The sequence below is a fragment of the Larus michahellis genome, chromosome 5 (genome assembly GCF_964199755.1).
Source record: "Larus michahellis chromosome 5, bLarMic1.1, whole genome shotgun sequence".
NCBI lineage: Eukaryota > Metazoa > Chordata > Aves > Charadriiformes > Laridae > Larus > Larus michahellis.
The window spans coordinates 35,423,458-35,442,266 of NC_133900.1; the positions used below are offsets into that span (position 1 = coordinate 35,423,458).

The 18,809-nt window shown below is 39.1% G+C and overlaps 1 protein-coding gene across 1 annotated transcript in view; it reads right to left on the reverse strand.

The window, feature by feature from the left end:
* Window positions 1-18,809, reverse strand: part of GRID2 (glutamate ionotropic receptor delta type subunit 2) — a 765,483-nt gene that overhangs the window by 324,307 nt on the left and 422,367 nt on the right. The gene's annotated exons all lie outside the window — the stretch shown is intronic.

The following is an 18,809-nucleotide window of genomic DNA, read 5'->3' on the forward strand; positions in this document are numbered from 1 at the left end:
TATCTTATCAATTGACTAATAGCTCCAGTTGAAACATATTTGAAATCCTGGTTGCGTTCCTTCTTGAGCCTGAAGTATCCAAGTTATATTTTGTCCCATGCATGTTAAAAAAAAAAAATCGACACACTGGCAAATGTGTTTATAAAAGGACTTAAATGCTACCTTGCCATTCAAAACTCTGTTGCAATTTAATTTACTATGACCACCTTAGAGATTGCATTTCCATGCTGGTATTTAGTCTACTGCCAATATGATCAAGAAATATTAGTTTACCATTAACTACAGAAAGAAAAATATTGCTGTGTCTTTTAAAAACTCAGGACAGTAGAAATGTCAAATTCAAATGGACTTGTACACAGCTCCATTGCAAGTTTAACAAAGAAGGAACAGAAAGCTAGTAATAATGTTTATAAAGCACTACTGTTTCATAGCATAAGTTATGTTTAAACATAAGTTGTTCACACATTAATTTGCCCTCATAACCGCCAGATAGTGGATGCTATTAAAAACTGGATCTTCACCAGCTAAAGGAATAAAAGTGATCACAGAATTTTACACATATCAGGAATGTCTATAAAATAAGATAATTCAAAAATGTTTCTCCATTGTAGATATGCATGGAGTCTACTTCATGTATAGCACACACTGGCATGCACCCAGCATTACATTTAACTGTTCAACTTATCTTGTCTGTCTCAAAATGCAAAGTTACTGAATTTCCAACACTGGTGGGCCGATCGTCAGTAACAAAAAAGCGATCCTTTAGAGTAAAACCTCTTCTAAATTAGTTTGCCATGACATCTAAAGAAAACAAAAGAAATCCTAATTTTGTGTTCACTGTCCTATTTTTTAAAATAAAGAGCATAGCCAATGCAATTTCAAATAAATAATTTACATCTAGGCTATCAAGGTTGTATAAGCACTTCCAGCAAAGTAGAATTTAAATAACTATGGTTACAAATGTGTCCCGTAAAATGCGTTCTCTGTAAAATGGAAACAATGGTAGGTCCTTAAATAACTACTAGTTGCTGAAATTTAGAAGAAAAATAATTCTATAGTTAAGAGCAAGTTTAAAAACAGATGCAGGAATAAGAAGCACCAAAACAAAGGGACTACTAAGATTTAACTATTGCTACAAATGTGAGAGCATTTTCTTATTTATTCCTCCCTTTTTCCTCTTGAGAATAAATCATAATAAATCACTCTCATACACAACAAACTGACGAGCCAAAGTAAAAAAAAAAAAAAATATCTCTGGAAACTTCAGTAACAGCTGATTTTGCTCCCATTTAAATTGCTGATTAAACAGTCAGACCATCTCTTCACATTTTTTCAAAAACGCTAAATATTGTGCATAAAGAGTGGGCAGTATCCCTTTAAATAATCAGAGATGTATTCTAGGGTCCTTTTCACCCTGTATAATTTAGAAACTATCGGGCTCCTTCCAGAACAGTAGTGTTGTTCGACTGAGTATATGTTGAGTGAACAGAAATTAAATCTAAATCCTGTGCCCAGAGTCCTGGTTCTGTGGGCCTGACTTGGACACCCCAATGTCATTCCCCTGAACATCCTTTGCAAAGCTGGCATCATTTCAATCTCATTGCTCCTGGATTTTTTTTCCACATATTACCCACGCAAAGTGGTGCCTCAAAGCTATTTAGCTGAATGTGAAACTGGGGGAAAAAACCTCTCTTCACCGATACTTCTATTTTGGAATAGAGAGTGAGGGGTTACAAACCGTATTTTCCCCGTGTATCTGTTCTGTGGTTTGGAAGTGCTCCAAGGACTCCAAAACTAGGAGGGCTCCGTACAATTGGGCCAAATTAACTTTGTCTTGATTTCTATAGAAGGCAAGTACAGCCTTTCCACTGAAACACTTTTGATCTTCTCTTTTGGGGTCTGTACAATTCACCATCAGATGGATCACAGATTACCTGGAAGGATACTCAGATTCCTTCCCTGTTTCAACAGAATAGCCAGGAAACCACAATCTAGTGAGACGTCAGGGAGAAAAATCTAGTCCGTAAGACCATCAGATTTTCCCCATACATTAGCCATGAAGAGAGTATTTACAGATTTATTGATGCATTCTGGAAATTATTCATCCCTTCCATCACCTTATTTGTACTAACGCATATCCAAATCAGGATATGCAGCTGATTCAAGGGGCAAAATACATCAGGTGACTTGAGCACCTAATAAACGGATATTAGGCAATCAGAACTTCTAGGTAACTTTGAAAATATAAACTATTATTTCTTGATTTGCTCCTCAAATCCTTTCTTAGTTTCAAGGATGCTGATGAAGACTGAGGGACTGTAGCATGCAACTTCCCTGTTGCAAAGTGTAAGGCATAAGGTTAAAGTCTGGATTTCTTCCACTGAGATATTCTGTTCCCTCGCCATCAAGCAGCCATGCTAACTAACCACAATGCAATTTTTGGGGTCTTTATCTGTCCCCATTAAACAACAGTCCCAAAACATTCATGAATTCATTGCAGAAAGATAACGTGTTCTTGTGAAAAAAAGCCATGAAAACTTACAAGAACTTTAAACAGATAAACTAGAGGTCTTTTTGTTTGGTGTTCATAATCTCAGATGCAAGAAGGAAGGACAAAATGTGATGATGAGACGCATTATCAAGTGAGCCTGGCCTCAAATTTTCAATAAAACTTTTTAGTCACTTTTGGATAGCAATTCTGCTCTTGCAAATTATTTTTCCTCCATAACACAATTGTTCATCCCAGACTTAGAACTGAATTATTTTGAGATGAGTGACAGCACATTTTTAATATATCCTGAAAACTATTCAGAAGGAAATAAGGGTAAGATGCGGGGCAGGGGGGAAGGGGAGGGAACGCGGAAATTATTGACTGGATTTTAAAGAATATTCTCCTCTGCAGTGCAGATAACAGAGTCTATCCTGTTCCTTTTCTTGATAAGGTTATAGAAAGCCACTTTATTTACATCTTCTCTGTAAACATTATCCAATCTCCCTCTCCCCTCCACTAAATTATACACAACTCAGACTGCTAACAGTATTTTAAATTCACTTCTAATTAACCTTTAAGGGATTTTAGTTTGTCCTGACTGTAAAACAAACTCGTGTTTGAGTCTTAAGAGCTGTGCCTCCTAAACCTTGGGATTTCTTTGTTTGGGAAAAATAATCCAAACTTCTGATATCTAAGAGTAAAAAAATATTATCAGAGAGCATTTGCATCTCTGTTGCACAAAGCAACCCAGCCACTTTCATATGTTTTTATTGAAAAGCATTTTGTGAGAGTCTTTTTTGGGTCAGATTTCTTACCTTATAAAGGCTTTGCCGATTATGGTAATGTTAAATCCATCACAGTAATATTTAATAACTCATCTGAGCCTTGAAAAAATAAACAAGAAGTCTCCCAAGTTCTAAGGCAGGCAAGATTTATAGACAAAACGTATTTTGACACCACATCTTGCAGGATGCAATGGGAGAGCTTGAAAGAAGTGCAGCTTACAAAGGCTACCAAATGGAAGGTTCCACAAGTTCTCTTTTTGGAGAAAATTCCAGATTTATTTCTTTTTTCTTGCAAGACAACATTCAGCTCTTCTGTTCAATTCTACAGAGGCACATAGAAGGCACATGTCTTGCCAGAGTACCACACCAGGCAGAGAAACAGCACTACAGCTTCTTTTTTCAAACCTGGTTCCACCTCGTATTCAACAATTGCACCCAGGCTTTGTCTCAGAGGAGTGATGGCTCCTAGCCCTTCAAGAAGCTTGAACTGCTTTCAAAAACGTTAAAAAACTTCCAACATTTTAAAGAAGCTACACAGCCACAAATCTTCAGCTGAAGAATGGCTTCAGCTGCCATCTCCTGTAGCATGTGAACATGAGTATACGCCCAAAAAAGTGCCACAACTTTTCAGGTTGCCTATGGTTGAGAGGTAAAAAAAAAGGCTGTAGTGCTGACCAACCTGAAAAGACGTGACTGTGCCAGTCAGTACTGTTGAAGAAAGGTTCAATACAAGTGTTAATGGGTGAAGAGGGGCAGGGAAAGGAGGAGGTTAAATCAATTAAAGCCAGGCAGTGACATGCATTGGAGAAAGGGCTAGAGAGACATCTCAAAATTAATCTTTAGGATGCTGGCATCCTAACAGGGATGTCTATCTGCAAAGTTAATGTAGCCCATTGGAAAAGGAGGAATGCAGGGAAATCCAGGCCTAGATTCCAAGAATGACTCCAAAATCCTCCCTTTTTTGTGCTGATCTCTCAATGACACAAGGCAAATCTCACCTACTGCCAGCATCCTTGCTCAAAGTGTTGCATGAGCAATTTCCACTCATCCATTCAGCAAGGCAAAATCATTTTTACACATTTCATGTGTAACCATTGGTATATTACACTTGATTACTTATTTAATGATGAAGCATATATTAATTTAGTCTACCGTGCAACTTCCTCCATCCCTTATTTTGTTCATCTTCACCCTTGCAGTGTAGCTGGATCTTTTAATTTCCCTAACCAGCGCTCTTTGAGAAGTTATTAAGCAGCACATAGTGTCCGATACCCTTTTTAATAGCTGGCTTGCCTGCTGCAGAGCAGACAATTGCTGCATAGCAGCTATTACATGGAAACAAAAAGGCTGAGTCTTAAAGCAGCTTAATATAAAATTAAAGACACTTTTATCAAAAGATAACATCCCGATAAAATAACGGGGATTTACTCTAGTTCTGTTTTCTCTGAAAGTCTGTGTAGAAGTGTTGAGGAAAAAACATCAACAACAAAACCTGTTTTAACCTTGAGCATCAACAATTCTCATTTTATGGACTTGCTCAAAACAAGCCAGGGCAACACTCTTGTTAAGAGAATAAAACACTGAACTTGATGCCATTTGACAAAAATTACACTTTCCTTGCCACCTATCAGTCAGATTGTCAGGCAATTTTCCCTTCCAGCCTTTCTATCTCAGATCTAACTTTACCTTCCTATCTGCTTTTTTTTTTCCCCCGAGCATTGCAGTGCATTGGCTTTCATCCTCCCATTGCCTGATCTCCCTCTCACCTTAGGTTCTTCTCCAGCCAGGCAAAGTAACTTGTTCTCCCTCTTCATGTTTCCTCCTCCAACTCTTCTTTTTTAATTTTTTTTCCCCATCTACTTCACCCCCACCTCCTCCAATGTCAAGAAACAAGAAGATCCAGAGGACTTGACGCTGGACTGAGAAACAAGGCTCATATCCTGGTCCCACCTCTGCCATTACTTTGTTGCATGACTAAATTTGGATGAGTAATCTGATTTCTCTTATGCTTTGGCAATTACGATACTGTGATACCTTTTGTAAAACACTTTCCATGATCTAAATGTGAAAGATTACATTGGTTGTGTTTTGCCCCAACCATTTTTTCAAAGGTTAGAAGGCCCTTTTCGTAGCATGATTCACATTGCCAGAAGTTCTTTTACATCCTCTCTCTTTTCTGAATGCTCATGTTTCACAGCTCTCCTTTCTTGCCCAAACTATTAGTATGGAGACAACAGGCTCTGCTGGAGAGATGCAGTGCGAAGCACAATACCACAACCTAGTCCAGGGCAGACAAAAGAACATGCAGCTGGTAGCATTAGTTTAATTGGAAACCCTACAATGGAAAGAGCTGCCTGTGCTGCCCTGGATGAGCTTGGCATTCTCCCAAGCATAGATATTACTAAACAATACTGCTCAAAAGAAGTCCAGCCCCCAAAGGAAAAGAAATCTGTGAACAGCAATCTGGGAGAGCTTTCTTTCCTACAGTGCAACCAGCAAACATTCAGGGAATAGTCTGCTGAGGGGACAGTACAGCAACTTTTTTTTTTTTAATGTGGCATTGTAGAGAAAGGAAAGTATTTTCATAAGCTAAAAAGGCACACATTTAATTTTATTTTTTTTTAAAAAAGGAAGAAAAAGAAAAGAGAGGCAATTCTACTACACAAGTGCATCGAACAGAGCAATTTGAAGAACAAACAATAGTAAGGCCAGATCTTGCATTTACCATGAAAGAGGGAAACAGACTCTACATCAAGATAAAAGAGCTTTGCACAAGAATAAAAAGAATGCAAGGAAGACAGTGTCAGTTGCAAAAAATACATGGGTATGAAAAAACTGAGAAGTCTGTAGGAGCTCAGAACATCAGTTCCATTAGTAACTTAGCCATTCAAGAAAACCTTAGACGAGTCAAAACAACTATCACCATTATTATTTGCTAAGAATAGACATTGTGCTTATTTCGCTGACTGACACACAGAATAACAATCACGATAAGAATAAAAATATCAACTACCTTTTATAGAACGCTTTTTTTTCTTTGTAGCTCTGAAAATGCTTTGCAAAGAAGCTCAGCATCTTCATCTCTATTTCACAGAAGAAAAACAACCTTATGTGCCGAGGGGAATTACTTGCCCAAGGTCAGAAAGCAAAGCAAGGAAATTGTTTTCCATGCCAAGCTAAAACATGCACAAAGACTGAAAACAAAGTCTTTTGTTGCAGCTTTTCATTGTTTGTTTTGCACATTAGTGTGCCATTGAAAGTGTTTTCTGTTCTGAGCCCAATATAAGTAAGCTTTGTGAAGATGAAAGACTTGAAAGGCAAGGCGATGTGGCCTACAACAACAGGATTAAGTGACAAAGAGTTCCAGATGCACAGTGAACCCCGAGCGAGTGCAGTGTCGATTATGAGGGATAGGGGGGCGTGTGCCACAACACTGAGACACAGGCATGTACTTAATGGGGAGTGAACGAGGTAAATAAAAGCAGAGCTGTAGGTGGGAGACAAAGTCTTGGCGGTTAACACAAAATACCAGCAGATGTGGGGAATGTATTGTACATAGCAGTATTCAATAGAGGAGTAATCATTGCACAAGGAAAATTACAGATACACTGTTCAACTGGATGGAAATTGTAAGGTATTGAGGTAAGAGGGGGAAAAACAAGCCATGCATGGCAAATTCAACTCCTGGGAAATACACACTCATGATCTGGTGTTTTGGAGAAAGGCATATACTTGTATCAGACTGGGTATCTGGTACCAGCAACAGAGGAATCCAGCATCTCAGCTTGTATTACTTACAAACATCCTCAACATGGTTTCGTATCTGAAATGCAGCGTGATCGGTCCTAACAACCTCAGATAAGCCACACATTCACTTACAGCCACGTAAGATGGTGAAACCCAGAAGAACACATTTAAAAAGAGTAGAGTGCAATGCTTACATAGTGAATATATGACTTCAGTAATGTTAAAACAGTACTAATGGAAGACATGGGCATAGCAAAAAAAAAAAAAAAAAAGAGAAGCCATAGGTTTTCACAAGGAACAACAATAATGGAATATGAAGAGTAAAGGGATGTAATCACAGCTTTGAGGTCATGGAGGAGGATGTTAAATGTTAGCCGATGAGTGATGAGGCAGTGAGATTTGCAGTTGGGAAGTAATAAATCCATTTAGACATCAAGGAGGAGGATGCCAGTTGCAGCAATGTGGGAGTAATGGAAGAGAGCAGAAGATACAGCAAGGAGGCCAGTGACAGGGATACTGTAACAGCTGAAGTGGTAACTAGCCAATGCATTGACAAATGTGTCAGTTAAAAGGGCATAGAGGAAGAACCAACTTGGTGCGTGTCACAGACAAAGCAGCAGCAGGGCTTGGCAGCAGCCTCACCATGTGAGGAGAAGGAGAGAGCAGACAAAACGTGCCTAAGTCTGAGAGTCTATTTTTGCTCTCTTACTCCAGGAATAATAATGGTGCAGTGTTCCTTTGGTGCCAGTTGCAACCTTTTACTGAGATTGCTTTGCCTTTAATGGTTGCAAGAGATGCCAGGAAAAGAAGGTAATGCAGCTTTTCTTTTCCCTTGACTTTTTCCAATGTCACAGAAAAAGAAATTTGCATAACTCCGAAATGGAAAATATGCATTTTCAATATGGAGCATTTGGGTAACACTAAACACTTAACCTTAATTGGAAGCAGCAGCCGTTCTAAACTATGCTCACCATGGTAAAAGAGGAATGCCAGGAAATTTAAAATCCATCTCTGACAATGAAGAGACACGTGTCCAACAAAAGACATAGCCAACCAACTATCAGGAATCGATTGACACAAATCCTGTATGGAATCAGAGGCAAAGCTTCCCTTTGCCTGTAAGTAGCATTTTAGAACTGTATCTCTACCTAACAAACACAAAACCACGTGGGGAGGAAAAAACAAGCGGTCTCAGCTTACAAAACTGGAGCAGAAGTGGTTTTTCCACAGCCCATATAGTGCCAGGGAGCAGTGCCATGTGCAGGAATGCCACGTGAAGTCAAGCAGTTGAACTACTGAGTCTACTCACTTGCTTTTCCCTCAAATGGAAGTTACAATTTTCTTTCTAGCTCTCTTAAAAACTTTTAATTGCTGTAGGATCTTAGCACCAGTGCTCACTGCAGTACTTCAGATACCAGCAACTTTATTCCTTCATTGCAGTTTTCAATCCTGTGGGTGCAGCATTTCACGTAGCAACTGATACGATTTTCTCCCCTTTCTCCAGCTCTTTTCACAAAACACACTGACACAATAACTCCATACAACAAGCGCATTGACTCCACCTCAGGATTCTGCTTTCTTGGCACATTTACTCATTTTGCATTAGTGTCACCTCACAAGTTCCAAGCGAGTTGATCTGTCACTACCAGATGTGAATGAGAGGGGAACCAGGCTTACTGGGTACATCAAGAGCTCCCGGTTGCGGGTTGCAAATAGTGTCATTCCCTTCAGCGTGCTTTTTCTACACAATACCACAGAGGAGGGAGGACAAAACTCAGGGATGTTTGCTTCAGATGTCAAATGCCTCTGGGGCAACACACCTGTGTGTTTAGCTTCAGTACCGAGTTCAAGAAAAAGGACCCACCATCATTTAGCTTGCAGGGTTGCCCTGAAACTGGCGCTAAAGCAGAGTACTACGTACCACCACCATCTGATCTGCAGTACTACAGATATCATGCCATAGGAGGGAGCAAAGAGGCAAAAAAGAGAAAAGAACTAACATAAACAGTATTATTTTCATCCAGGCGTGTCCACTTTATGAAAGCAAGGAAGTATAGTTATTCCCATTTTATGACAATATCTGAAGTATATAACAGATTAAACAGCACATCTGAAAAGCTGGAGTTACAAAACAGAAGTCTGTTTTTCTGCCCAGTACTTAGGTATATGGCTGGTCCATATATATATATGTGTAACTGTCACTCTAAATGCCTAAGTCTGCTGTTTGAATCCTGCATGCACAATAGAAAAAATGCTGAAGTTTCAAAACTGTTTCTTTCGGACTGAGTAAAGCACAATTTTCTTAGTAACGTGAGCACTGCCAAGGGCATTGTAGCAATGCCTACATGGTCTTTCTGCCATGGGGCTGCTCCGATCAAATATCAGACACTGCCTAACTTTCCCACTGCATCTCATTAGTGTGCTGCAAGAGGCATTCTATGCAAAAAAAAAGGAAGAAGGTCGGTTTTCGGAAATTTAATTACAGCTGACTAGCTGCCAAGAGTAAATAATTTCAAAATGCACTGTAACGCATGAGTTTGCATAATTCTAGTACATTATTCCATTGTCTGTAAGTCCATTTCTACAGAACTTGTATAAAGCAGGAGGCTTAAGCTTAGCAAATAGCCCTGATCTTGTTTCACCAGTTTTGAAAGGTGTAAAGTTTTCTGACTTTTCCGAGAGTTATGCCTGATCTTTGCCTATGAATTAGGGAGCATAGTGCCAAGTACGCTTTGCCATGTCTCACGTTTCATACAGTCATTTTCCTTTGTTTGCTGGGAAATTTCAGACTGCTATATACTAAGGCACTGTTAGTTAGCCTGCGTTTTTCTCTTTCTCTCCCCCTAGCTGCTTTTGATACCAGCTAATTTTTAATAGGGATGTAGTTGATATACTAGAATATTATTTTTTATTTTTTTTTTTTAGGAATTAGATGCAAGCATTTTCTTATTTGGTATGTCTGCAGCACCCATACACACAAATATGTGCCTATATACAGAAGATAGCACATGACTGTCTCCAACTTCTCCTTGTGCACAACCAATATATTCCGGGACAAGCTGCATGGGCTAAATGCAAAGCTAAGAGAAAAAAAAGGCTTCAACTTTAAGAACATAGTTTCCATCATTTATGGAAGCTGCCTGTATTTCTAAGCCTTAAAGTCATCCAACCACAGAGAAAGTCTGAGGTCAGTGCTTTGTAAAGCTTCAATTAACACAGGCACATATTTAGTATTAGAGCAAGAGATGACCCAAAATCCAGTGATTTTGTCCCCACAATAGAAAATGAAAGCCTTTTCTAGCCAGAAATTGACATTTGAATTAATGCAGCTTTCATTCCTTATTATTTTGTATGAAGGCAGATGAGCAATGTCAAATAGCACAGAATGAGATGATTTGCATGGAAGTTTGAAACACATATAAGGACTGTCAAATTATCACACTTTTCAAAGTAAGAAATAAAAGGGGAGACAGGGCAGGGAAAAAAAAAAAAAAATCCTCTTATTCTCAGCATCACTGCCATTTCTAGGGCCAGAACCAAACAGCGTTAAAATCCAGGGATGTTAAATAAAGAATGGCAAAGAATAAGCTTAGTATCTTCATGCATCCCTAAGATTTGCAAGCAGCAGAAACTGGTGTAGTATATAAAACCACAAACCAAACCAAAAACAACAAAGCCCCGTGTAGCCCTGTTCTCAGTCTTATCGATTTGAAAAATAAGGACGTGGTACTGGAAGTGCAGTACAAAGCCATGCTTAAAGCAATTTCCCCACTAATTTAACAGCCTCGACAGTTTCTTCCAATAAGAAATGCTTTCTTCCTCTATCACTTCATATTTTTTGGACTGCTTGGTGCCAATTGGCACTTACGGCATCCTAAGTTTTGGTGGCAATATAAAATTGTGATTGCAACACCATTAAATGCCTTGGGAATGCCTTCCAGGTCTGCCATCAACATGCCTTATCCCAGCTCCACCTTCAGAGGCCTTGTTTTCCCAAGACTTCCTTTTTCTTCAAAGGAGATGCAGGTATAGAGCCTTGAAGAGACCTATATGAAGTGCTTTAGCCTAGTACCCATTTTTGACAAAACGGATACCTACTCTCTCCAGTGGAACAAATTGCAGCCAGTTCCACCACAGAACTTGTGTGTTAACCTCACTTTTGATATTTGTCATAAAGACAATTAGTTACATAGATATTCCAACCATGATTTGCAGTAAAGTCCTCTACATGAACTTCCAGTTCTCTTGTATTTCCATGTACAGATTCTTGGGAAGGTCTGCAGGTCTACCACCAAAAGCCAGATTTGAAGATTTCACTGGAAAACATCAATGAAGCGTACCATAAAAGCTCATATACGAGGTGGAAGTTTCAGAGGGCTGCAGACCTCAAGCCATCCTCATACTTTGCCTTTTCTAGGATCTGATTCAGCTGTTTTTCAAAAACAACAAATGTGCTGTTCAGGCCATGGTTAGTTCTGACATAGCTCTGGACCCCTCAGCACAGGAAAGACATGGATCTGTTGGAGCGGGTCCAGAGGAGGGCCATGAAGATGATCAGAGGGATGGAGCAGCTCTCCTGTGAGGACAGGCTGAGAGAGCTGGGGTTGTTGAGCCTGGAGAAGAGAAGGCTCCAGGGAGAACTTATTGTGGCCTGTCAGTACTTTAAGGGGGCCTACAGGAAAGATGGGGACAAACTTTTTAGCAGGGCCTGCTGCGATACGACAAATGGTAATGGCTTTAAACTAAACGAGGGTAGATTTAAACTAGCTATAAGAAAGACATTTTTGTACAACGAGGGTAGCAAAACACTAGAACAGGTTGCCCAGAGAGGTTGTAGATGCCCCATCCCTGGCAACATTCAAGGCCAGGCTGGACGGGCCTCTGAGCAACCTGATCTAGTTGAAGATGTCCCTGCTCATTGCAGGGGGATTGGACTAGATGACCTTCCAAGCCACATTATTCTATGATTCTATACAACCCCGAGCCAACCATATCCTACTGCCTCGTAATCACACGGATACTGAGTTGTCACGGTATCGCACGCTTCTGTCAGCTAAAGGACAGCTCTCTTCACATGCAAATTTTTTATACCTGGGAGTATAACAGAAATAGAAATTCCTCTGGCTGCAAAATACGTAAACTGCCCACTGCTTTTGGTTATTGTCTTTTTGCTGTTAATAGGAGCTGTCACAGGCTCAGGGATTCACACTAGCACATCCTGCCGCAGAGCTAGGGAGTACTGATATTTGTAAAGTGTTTTCTCCTTTCACAAAGGAAGCCTATAGCACATAAATACTGTTTCAGTGGACCGATACCATTGTTTTATTTTTAATAGATGCAACTGCAAAGGGAATTGTTAACAGTACTGTTGTTATTAAAAATAGATTAGACAAAACAATACACTTTATAGAGAATGCTGCTCACGTGAAGAATGATAAAATTAGTAGGGCAACTGTTTTAAAATACAGGCTACGGCCACTTTCCTGCAGCTGAAATAAAGAGGATCAGCAATTCTGCAAATCAGAAACCTGACCACTTCAAGTGAGGGGATTTTTAAATAGCACGTCCTAATGATGTTAAGCAAGCCTGGACAAACTAGACCAGGGAAACCTTTACATAAAGGCAGCCAGCCTGGCACTGGGGAGGCAGACATCTGTGAGAGAGAGGGAGGAACTTCTGGCTGGCAAAGATCACTTTTTGTCCGCCTTTGCCATCCGTTACAGAAGTCCATGCTTCTTTCCACGTTCATTTAAAGCACCATCCAAGGGGAGCTCCATCTTTCCAGATTTTATTGTTTTCACCCCATAACCTCCATCTACAATACCACTTGGTTTTCCCAGCTGGTATGAACAGGAAGGGATCACTGCCAGATATACTATAAATTATGGCAATTTAAAAAAACTAAAGAGCAGGTCTTACAAATTGAACTAAGCTAGCATATACCCAAAGCAATCTATATTACAGTCCAATGCAGGCACACTGTAGTATTATGTTTACTTTGTATGCCACGCATTTACTCTGTAATGTAATATTAAAAGAGGGACTGTTATAGTTCATAACAATTGCATTATGAATTTTACCAATTCAGGTCAAGCAGCACAGGTGTATTTAAGGCTATATGACAGAAAGTGGAATTGAAAGTAAAGCCTAACTTTATCTTTTCAGGAAATCTATCACTACCACTAGAGTTGTTCCAGGCAGGATGGGTAAAACACCCAGCACAGGCAGGCTGCTGCAGGATTTTAACTATCGTGTTATAGACACAGTGTTTTAGAAGACCTAAGACAGGACCTCTGCATAAGCCTTACCAGCAGTTGCCTCTGCAAGCAAAGGTAACAGTTTTTCATCCAGAAGGCTGCTGATGCCCCCAAAATCCAGGATTAAATTGGTTCACCTGAACCTGGGTTTATAAACCCTTCTCTTTACCCACTTGCTCTGCCACAGTGCTAAATTACTTTTCCTTTATGTGATACAGCCCTTGCAACCCAAATGCAGATATTTGTTGAGGGCCGGCAGCACTGAGAAAATTTTTTTGTTAATTATAAGCCTGCTGGAAAACACAATGTTTTTTGCCCTGCTTACTTGGAGAGACTTACCACTTGTAATGCCTACAAACACCTAATCAATACATAAGAGATTAAAGTGGCCATTCAGGACATTGAAGAATTAGACCCAGTTTTCTTCTTTACTTTATAACGCTACTTCAGGTGTCCCAGTCCAAAGGAGTCTGTTGCTACTCGGACAGGAATATACTGGGTGGTGAAGCCCCAGACTGCCTCTCCGACCATTTCACTTTGCATAGGCTGTCAAACATGTAGTGGAACAAGGACTGTAACCTAGGGGTCCAGCAGCCTGCTGTTCTCCCATCAGATACTCTGTCCTTTTAGTACAGTGATTAGGAGATATATAAGTCGAAATCGTTTGTGGCATAAAAGAATTTGTGCCTCCTATATCCTGACTGTGTGCACAAATCACTCAGCTATAACTTAAAAGAAGAAAATTTCCTCCCTTAGGAATTCTGTCAATCTAGACTCTCAACTCCCTTGCTATTTCTTACAAGAACTTCAGACAAACCAGTTGGCTTCACGTAGAGCAGATACTTCTCGTCTACTGGAATAAAGGTTTTTTTTTTTCATATATTATTCTTTTAATCGCTTCTTTTCAGCAGCCAAACCTAGAAGTCTTATTGCACACAGGCATGAAATGCCACATCATCCAAGCTGTCTTTAGTAGACTGCTGAGAAGGTATACGGAACACATATCCAGCAAGCATCTTAAAGGAATGACAATTGTCTTGCTCCTCTTAAGGATAAATGGTACAGCACTCAAGTGAGATAGGGTAAATGCACATCGCTACCATTGTAATGCATCTATTTAATTTTACCCAGTTGTGACCTCTGAGAACAGCAAGGTAACTTATCCCCTTTACCACAGATGGTCACAGAGCATTTGACAAATCAAAAATTTATGCTCTATTCTAGAGCCACAGCCTCGTAATCTTCTTTTCAAATGTAAAAGAGATGTCCCTCTGAAATCCATGCACAAAAAAAGCTGATGTAGAATATTCAGATTCAGCAATATAAAGAATCCTGTGGTGATGCTTTACATAGATTTTGAAAGACAAATGGGTATTATTTAATTTAATTTAGGGTAGCTGACATTATGAAATCAAAGTAACTACAAAACACGATTTGATGTTTAACCAATATTTTGCCAGTTTTTAGATTTTAGATTGCCAGAGTAATACTTAAAGGAATTGTCCAAGAGGGCTCACTTCTTTGTGTTATTCACATTTAAAAACAACAACAAAAAAGTAAAACACCACCCCTGCCCCCAAACTCCGACCCAACTAAAAACAGGAAATGCAAACAAGATAGTAAAATGTCTGAACATAAAAAAAAAGAAATTAAAAACATACAATGCTTCATGGATTATATTTTAAAATATACTTCGAGCCTTTTGCTCCCATTCCAAATTTTATCTTATAGAAATTAGGGACACTTCTCACCATACTAAAAACAAAAATGTAAATATGAAAAGCCTCATTTTAGGCACTTACAGGAATCTACCCTGTACTTCCTCTAACTCCGCTTTGCTTTTATTCTTTCCCGAACTGAAATTCTTGGCTGTACTAGTTTACGAGACAGATACGCTGTTAAGCAGGGACCACAAAAGAAGATATGCAGCTTTATTCATGAGACAGTGATAACAGATATTGAATTTAGAGTTACATGGCAGACAATTTACCTCACCCACATATTTTGAGAATTCAATAATCCCTGTTGCTTTGCATCTGAACAACACCAATAGATCTAAAACCTTTGCTACCAAAACAATTAAAACCACAAAAATGATAATGACCAACCTTCAATCCTTGTCTATATTTAGTAAAAGAGAGCATGTGAAAAAAAAAGTTAAGAGGATCAGTAAGTATTTATTTTTATAGACTGAAGCTGCTGCAACAGGAAAGACTGAAACCAGGGCTGTCCCACAATAAGCCAGAAATAACGTTCATGGCACTCATCTAGGATAACGGGGAAACCAACACTTCAAGACGCTGATCCAAAAATCACTGAAAACAGGAATAGGAAGGCAGATATTCTACATCTTTTCACCACATTAACCTGTCTGGTCATTTTGGCCAAAAAAAAAAAATCCATTGTGGACCTGCATAAATATTTCCAAATAAGTTCTGCAGGAACATGTACAATAGCTCCATTTTTACATATAAAATGGAAAAAAGTGTCACTGTAACTCCCATTAGCAGGAATTAATTTGTTCTGAGTGGAAAAAATGGGTCAAACTCAAAGCTAGTATAAGTAAATGGAACTTCATGCTGTTACAGAATTGTTAAGAAAAAATATCCACTGTGCTTTCATTTGCCCTCTATTTCTTTGGTACCATTTTTCCTAGGGGAAAGCTGCCTTATCCCATAACACTTACTAGAAAGATAAGAGAACTACTAAACCTACCTGATAATACTGCTGTGTATCAATTGGGATGTACTGTTCAGTACTCTGAGGTTAAGAAAAACATTGTGTAACATCAGGAGAACCATATTAGATTTGCTGGAAGTAACACCGCTTCTAATCCTAAATGAGAGGCTTCATCACTCCTGGTTATCCCTCAGAAAGCAAGGAATAACAACATCAAGGATGCTTTCCTCCTTACCTACTGCACACAGGCCATTTCAAGTTGCTGAGTCATTGGATAGGATCTAAGCCACCAGATCACCCTTAAAACATCACATTTAATTAAAACTTTCTTGTCCCCTTACTTCTTTGTCAGGCTTCTTTCATCAAATGCAAGCCTGGACGTCAAACCTCAGAACAGCATTTTTCTTTACTGCTGCCAAAACTAACCCCCGGTACAAGGGACATTTATATTTCTAAATGGCTTGGGCATGTCCCTAGCCTGAACGTACTTATAAAAAAAAAAAGCTTACAAAAAGAAGCAGCAAATTAATCTTGATTTTTTTTTATTTCCTTAAATGATCGCAAGGTACTGCCACATCTTATTGCTTTTCTCTCAAGGAGTTGTAAAGAGAATGTTATTAGAGACGCACATATCTAAACAACTTCAGCATGTTGAGAGAAACATAGATCAGAAAAAAAAGTGGAGCAGGGAAGAAAATGTTGGGTTTTTTTTTCTTTTTCCACTCCCTTTGGCATTTGTAGAGAGGCTTTGGAGGAATCAATATTCTCATATTTATAACAAAAGCAAGCAGGGGGGCCCAAATTTCATGGCCTTTACAGAAGCAGACTTCTCCTGTTAGCTCCACCAAGGAAATGTCAGATCACAATGACAGCCCACATCAGCAGCTACCCAAGAGCCATCACATTGACTAAATAGCCTGGAAATGGGGAACGGTGTGAGTCATCAGCTGGAAAGTGCTAAAACGCTGTCAAAAAAAAACCCAAACCCAAAACACATACACAAGATACCGTGTTGTTTTTAGCCAGAAGTGAACATAGAAATAGGTCTTCTAGTTACAAATCACTTTTGGTGCTACAGAGGTGCGATGTGCAAAGGTGATCTCACTAGATAAAACCCCCTGCAGAGCTAAGAGAAACAGTAACTACTCTTGCTAACTCACTGGCCGTGGGGTGATTGGCCGTGATGTGCCAAGGCCAACTTCAGGAGCAAAATCTTCTCTGTGGGAAACAGTGACTGACGTTTGACCACAAGCACAACGGTAGCATTATCATAGAGAAAGCAAACAGCAGAGATATTGCATCCCTTCAAAAAGAACTCAGCTTACTTAAAAGAAAGAGGGGGGAAAAAAGGAACAGAAAAAAAAAATCCGTGTAATTGCATATTAGTTACGAATGCTCTATGGGTTAACCGGGCAAACGCTGCAAAAATAGCAACTTGTGAGAATGGCTGCTGGCCTGAGCACAGGCCAATCAATCCATTATAATTTAAGTGCAAGCTGCTGTGGTAGAGGCATTAGTTCCCTACTATATCGCATTTGCCAGTTTAAGAGGAGGAAAATAATCATAACAAAAATATAAAAAAAATTATGTTGGAACCAGAGACCTCTAGGACTGGGGCTCGCCAATGACTTGCAGATGTCAGAGAGAACCTTGTTCACCAGATGCAATGACTGGTGAAATTGTCCCATATTTACAGCACATGAGAAACGTTCACTTTACAGAATAAGTGATTTCCTAGGAGTAGGGGCATCTAGATTATATATTCTCATAACATCTAGGATGGAAGAAATTAAATTAAAAAAACTGTTGCCAAGCCAACATGTACTAGCTCTCATCAGACTGCAACTTTCAAGCAGCACACCACACCCACCATGATGTGAAATATGTAATAACCTCCTTGCCAGAATGACAGACAAATATTTTTCTTTTAAAAACGGAATTTGGGGGTGGGGGAGGGGAGTTGAAAGGAATATAACCAAGTAAACACATATATTATCCAAAAACTTCACTAAAATCAAAGTACAGAAAGAAACATCCACATGCCTAGAAGAAGATGGCAATATATCCTGCATTCATTAACAGCCAGTTTACGGCTTGCCAACTACCTGAACTTTTTCCAAATGCTTTAGCTAGCTCAAATTTGACTGCAGTCCATTTTGGCCGCAAATTTAAAAATATGTCCTTCCGTTCATGTATATTGCAATCATTTTGCGAGTGCTAAAGCTAGGCATTACAATTACAACATGCATTACTCAAGCATTTATGTGCTCTATTTGGTTATTTTTATCACATTCACATGTGCAAGCGTACATCTCAAATTATTCAGACCACATCAATTTCAATTCATTTAAAGCACAGAAAACCTCTACGTCTGCTTCAGAAATTAATACATCTAAGAGATTCCTTATTCAGGAATGGGAAACATATCTTTAAATGCCTTATTTTAAATGCCTTTAAATTGCCTTATTTTTAAGGTAATCTGTGTTTATTCTTTAGCTTAACTGGCAGTCACATTAGTTTAGTACGTGAAAGTTGTTTTCTACAATCAAAACACTTAATGAACACTACCAGTCTAGGGTTATTTTCCTATACAAATTTGATTTAGGAGGGAAATACTGGGAAAAACTCAGATTATTTTCATGAGACCATTTTGTACTCCATGCAAACTTGTACAGCTGAACTGAACTTGTTTTCTTGACGTGGCAGTTTCCTAGTATACTTCCTAGACTGAAAAATGACAGTAAACTAAAAAGAAAAGAAAGATATCACCAGAAAGATATTTGTTGGCTTTTTAACACCTGAGAACTTCTCCTTACTAATTTATATTTTTTTTGGCGTAGATGAAAGTTA